This window comes from Strix aluco, chromosome 12, assembly GCF_031877795.1.
Source record: "Strix aluco isolate bStrAlu1 chromosome 12, bStrAlu1.hap1, whole genome shotgun sequence".
Taxonomy (NCBI): domain Eukaryota; kingdom Metazoa; phylum Chordata; class Aves; order Strigiformes; family Strigidae; genus Strix; species Strix aluco.
In genome coordinates, this window is record NC_133942.1 from 301,035 (window position 1) to 307,034 (window position 6,000).

Genomic DNA, 6,000 nt, shown 5'->3' on the forward strand with positions numbered 1-6,000 from the left:
ATTCCCTGCTAGCACCTTCTCTGTGCCTGTTCACATTGCTTCGCAGAATCACTTTTGTGCAGAAAACACTAACACTTGTTCAGAAGGAAAGAAAGCACAGAGCCCCAGATTATATGTTGTCCTGGAGAGCTTGCAGAGCACTGGGAAAGGCAGGCAGAGAATTCCTTGCTAGCACCTTCTCTGTGCCTGGGAAGCAGAAGTGTTCACATTGCTTCGCAGAATCGCTTTTGTGCAGAAAACAGTAACACTTGTTCAGAAGGAAATAAAGCACAGAGCCCCAGATTTTATGTTGTCCTGGAGAGCTTGCAGAGCACTGGGGAAAGGCAGGCAGAGAATTCCTTGCTAGCACCTTCTCTGTGCCTGGGAAGCAGAAGTGTTCACATTGCTTCGCAGAATCGCTTTTGTGCAGAAAACAGTAACACTTGTTCAGAAGGAAAGAAAGCACAGAGCCCCAGATTCTATGTTGTCCTGGAGAGCTTGCAGAGCACTGGGGAAAGGCAGGCAGAGAATTCCCTGATAGCACCTTCTCTGTGCCTGTTCACATTGCTTCGCAGAATCACTTTTGTGCAGAAAACACTAACACTTGTTCAGAAGGAAAGAAAGCACAGAGCCCCAGATTCTATGTTGTCCTGGAGAGCTTGCAGAGCACTGGGAAAGGCAGGCAGAGAATTCCTTGCTAGCACCTTCTCTGTGCCTGGGAAGCAGAAGTGTTCACATTGCTTTGCAGAATCGCTTTTGTGCAGAAAACAGTAACACTTGTTCAGAAGGAAAGAAAGCACAGAGCCCCAGATTTTATGTTGTCCTGGAGAGCTTGCAGAGCACTGGGGAAAGGCAGGCAGAGAATTCCCTGCTAGCACCTTCTCTGTGCCTGGGAAGCAGAAGTGTTCACATTCCTTCGCAAGAAACGCTTTTGTGCAGAAAACAGTAACACTTGTTCAGAAGGAAAGAAAGCACAGAGCCCCAGATTTTATGTTGTCCTGGAGAGCTTGCAGAGCACTGGGGAAAGGCAGGCAGAGAATTCCTTGCTAGCACCTTCTCTGTGCCTGGGAAGCAGAAGTGTTCACATTGCTTCGCAAGAATCGCTTTTGTGCAGAAAACATTAACACTTGTTCAGAAGGAAAGAAAGCACAGAGCCCCAGATTCTGTGTTGTCCTGGAGAGCTTGCAGAGCACTGGGGAAAGGCAGGCAGAGAATTCCCTGATAGCACCTTCTCTGTGCCTGTTCACATTGCTTCGCAAGAATCGCCTTTGTGCAGAAAACACTAAATCTTGTTCAGAACAAAAGAAAGCACAGAGCCCCAGAATTGCTGCTGTTCTGGAGAGCTTGCAGAGCACTGGGGAGAGGCAGGCAGAGAATTCCCTGCTAGCTCCTTCTCTGTGCCTGGGAAGCAGAAGTGTTCACATTGCTTCGCAGAATCGCTTTTCTGCAGAAAACAGTAACACTTGTTCAGAACAAAAGAAAGCACAGAGCCCCAGATTTTATGTTGTCCTGGAGAGCTTGCAGAGCACTGAGGAAAGGCAGGCAGAGAATTCCTTGCTAGAACCTTCTCTGTGCCTGGGAAGCAGAAGTGTTCACATTGCTTCGCAAGAATCGCTTTTCTGCAGAAAACACTAACACTTGTTCAGAACAAAAGAAAGCACAGAGCCCCAGATTTTATGTTGTCCTGTAGAGCTTGCAGAGCACTGGGGAAAGGCAGTCAGAGAATTCCCTGCTAGCACCTTCTCTGTGCCTGGGAAGCAGAAGTGTTCACATTACTTCGCATAATCGCTTTTCTGCAGAAAACACTAACACTTGTTCAGAACAAAAGAAAGCACAGAGCCCCAGATTCTATGTTGTCCTGGAGAGCTTGCAGAGCACTGGGGAAAGGCAGGCAGAGAATTCCCTGCTAGCACCTTCTCTGTGCCTGGGAAGCAGAAGTGTTTACATTGCTTCGCAGAATCGCTTTTGTGCAGAAAACACTAACAATTGTTCAGAACTAAAGAAAGCACAGAGCCCCAGATTTGCTGTTCTTCTGGAGAGCTTGCATAGCACTGGGGAAAGGCAGGCAGAGAATTCCCTGCTAGTACCTTCTCTGTGCCTGTGAAGCAGAAGTGTTCACATTGCTTCGCAGAATCGCTTTTGTGCAGAAAACAGTAACACTTGTTCAGAAGGAAAGAAAGCACAGAGCCCCAGATTTTATGTTGTCCTGTAGAGCTTGCAGAGCACTGAGGAAAGGCAGGCAGAGAATTCCCTGCTAGCACCTTCTCTGTGCCTGGGAAGCAGAAGTGTTCACATTGCTTCGCAGAATCGCCTTTGTGCAGAAAACACTAACACTTGTTCAGAACAAAAGAAAGCACAGAGTCCCAGATTTTATGTTGTCCTGGAGAGCTTGCAGAGCACTGGGGAAAGGCAGGCAGAGAATTCCCTGCTAGCACCTTCTCTGTGCCTGGGAAGCAGAAGTGTTCACATTGCTTTGCAGAATCGCTTTTCTGCAGAAAACACTAACACTTGTTCAGAACAAAAGAAAGCACAGAGCCCCAGATTTGCTGTTGTCCTGGAGAGCTTGCAGAGCACTGAGGAAAGGCAGGCAGAGAATTCCTTGCTAGCACCTTCTCTGTGCCTGGGAAGCAGAAGTGTTCACATTGCTTCGCAGAATCGCTTTTCTGCAGAAAACACTAACACTTGTTAAGAACAAAAGAAAGCACAGAGCCCCAGATTTTATGTTGTACTGTAGAGCTTGCAGAGCACTGGGGAAAGGCAGGCAGAGAATTCCCTGCTAGCACCTTCTCTGTGCCTGGGAAGCAGAAGTGTTCACATTGCTTCGCAGAATCGCCTTTGTGCAGAAAACAGTAACACTTGTTCAGAAGGAAAGAAAGCACAGAGCCCCAGATTCTATGTTGTCCTGGAGAGCTTGCAGAACACTGGGGAAAGGCAGGCAGAGAATTCCCTGCTAGCACCTTCTCTGTGCCTGGGAAGCAGAAATGTTCACATTGCTTCGCAGAATCGCCTTTGTGCAGAAAACACTAACACTTGTTCAGAACAAAAGAAAGCACAGAGCCCCAGATTTGCTGTTCTTCTGGAGAGCTTGCAGAGCACTGGGGAAAGGCAGGCAGAGAATTCCCTGCTAGTACCTTCTCTGTGCCTGGGAAGCAGAAGTGTTCACATTGCTTCGCAGAATCGCTTTTCTGCAGAAAACACTAACACTTGTTCAGAAGGAAAGAAAGCACAGAGCCCCAGATTTTATGTTGTCCTGGAGAGCTTGCAGAGCACTGGGGAAAGGCAGGCAGAGAATTCCCTGCTAGCACCTTCTCTGTGCCTGGGAAGCAGAAGTGTTCACATTGCTTCGCAGAATCGCCTTTGTGCAGAAAACACTAACACTTGTTCAGAACAAAAGAAAGCACAGAGCCGAGATTTTATGTTGTCCTGGAGAGCTTGCAGAGCACTGGGGAAAGGCAGGCAGAGAATTCCCTAGTAGCACCTTCTCTGTGCCTGGGAAGCAGAAGTGTTCACATTACTTCGCAGAATCGCTTTTCTGCAGAAAACACTAACACTTGTTCAGAACAAAAGAAAGCACAGAGCCCCAGATTTTATGTTGTCCTGGAGAGCTTGCAGAGCACTGAGGAAAGGCAGGCAGAGAATTCCTTGCTAGCACCTTCTCTGTGCCTGGGAAGCAGAAGTGTTCACATGGCTTCGCAGAATCGCTTTTGTGCAGAAAACAGTAACACTTGTTCAGAACAAAAGAAAGCACAGAGCCGAGATTTTATGTTGTCCTGGAGAGCTTGCAGAGCACTGGGGAAAGGCAGGCAGAGAATTCCCTGCTAGCACCTTCTCTGTGCCTGGGAAGCAGAAGTGTTCACATTGCTTCGCAGAATCGCCTTTGTGCAGAAAACACTAACACTTGTTCAGAACAAAAGAAAGCACAGAGCCCCAGATTCTATGTTGTCCTGGAGAGCTTGCAGAGCACTGGGGAAAGGCATGCAGGGAATTCCCTGCTAGCACCTTCTCTGTGCCTGGGAAGCAGAAGTGTTCACATTGCTTCGCAGAATCGCTTTTGTGCAGAAAACACTAACAATAGTTCAGAACTAAAGAAAGCACAGAGCCCCAGATTTGCTGTTCTTCTGGAGAGCTTGCATAGCACTGGGGAAAGGCAGGCAGAGAATTCCTTGCTAGCACCTTCTCTGTGCCTGGGAAGCAGAAGTGTTCACATTGCTTCGCAGAATCGCTTTTGTGCAGAAAACAGTAACACTTGCTCAGAAGGAAAGAAAGCACAGAGCCCCAGATTTTATGTTGTCCTGGAGAGCTTGCAGAGCACTGGGGAAAGGCAGGCAGAGAATTCCCTGCTAGCACCTTCTCTGTGCCTGGGAAGCAGAAGTGTTCACATTGCTTCGCAGAATCGCCTTTGTGCAGAAAACAGTAACACTTGTTCAGAACAAAAGAAAGCACAGAGCCCCAGATTTGCTGTTCTTCTGGAGAGCTTGCAGAGCACTGGGGAAAGGCAGGCAGAGAATTCCCTGCTAGTACCTTCTCTGTGCCTGGGAAGCAGAAGTGTTCACATTGCTTCGCAGAATCGCTTTTGTGCAGAAAACACTAACACTTGTTCAGAAGGAAAGAAAGCACAGAGCCCCAGATTTTATGTTGTCCTGGAGAGCTTGCAGAGCACTGGGGAAAGGCAGGCAGAGAATTCCCTGCTAGCACCTTCTCTGTGCCTGGGAAGCAGAAGTGTTCACATTGCTTCGCAGAATCGCCTTTGTGCAGAAAACACTAACAATTGTTCAGAACAAAAGAAAGCACAGAGCCGAGATTTTATGTTGTCCTGGAGAGCTTGCAGAGCACTGGGGAAAGGCAGGCAGAGAATTCCCTGCTAGCACCTTCTCTGTGCCTGGGAAGCAGAAGTGTTCACATTACTTCGCAGAATCGCTTTTCTGCAGAAAACACTAACACTTGTTCAGAACAAAAGAAAGCACAGAGCCCCAGATTTTATGTTGTCCTGGAGAGCTTGCAGAGCACTGAGGAAAGACAGGCAGAGAATTCCTTGCTAGCACCTTCTCTGTGCCTGGGAAGCAGAAGTGTTCACATGGCTTCGCAGAATCGCTTTTGTGCAGAAAAAAGTAACACTTGTTCAGAACAAAAGAAAGCACAGAGCCGAGATTTTATGTTGTCCTGGAGAGCTTGCAGAGCACTGGGGAAAGGCAGGCAGAGAATTCCCTGCTAGCACCTTCTCTGTGCCTGGGAAGCAGAAGTGTTCACATTGCTTCGCAGAATCGCCTTTGTGCAGAAAACACTAACACTTGTTCAGAACAAAAGAAAGCACAGAGCCCCAGATTTTATGTTGTCCTGGAGAGCTTGCAGAGCACTGGGGAAAGGCAGGCAGAGAATTCCCTGCTAGCACTTTCTCTGTGCCTGGGAAGCAGAAGTGTTTACATTGCTTCGCAGAATCGCTTTTCTGCAGAAAACACTAACACTTATTCAGAACAAAAGAAAGCACAGAGCCCCAGATTTGCTGTTCTTCTGGAGAGCTTGCATAGCACTGGGGAAAGGCAGGCAGAGAATTCCCTGCTAGTACCTTCTCTGTGCCTGTGAAGCAGAAGTGTTCACATTGCTTCGCAGAATCGCTTTTGTGCAGAAAACAGTAACACTTGTTCAGAAGGAAAGAAAGCACAGAGCCCCAGATTTTATGTTGTCCTGTAGAGCTTGCAGAGCACTGGGGAAAGGCAGGCAGAGAATTCCCTGCTAGCACCTTCTCTGTGCCTGGGAAGCAGAAGTGTTCACATTGCTTCGCAGAATCGCCTTTGTGCAGAAAACACTAACACTTGTTCAGAACAAAAGAAAGCACAGAGTCCCAGATTTTATGTTGTCCTGGAGAGCTTGCAGAGCACTGGGGAAAGCCAGGCAGAGAATTCCCTGCTAGCACCTTCTCTGTGCCTGGGAAGCAGAAGTGTTCACATTGCTTTGCAGAATCGCTTTTGTGCAGAAAACACTAACACTTGTTCAGAACAAAAGAAAGCACAGAGCCCCAGATTT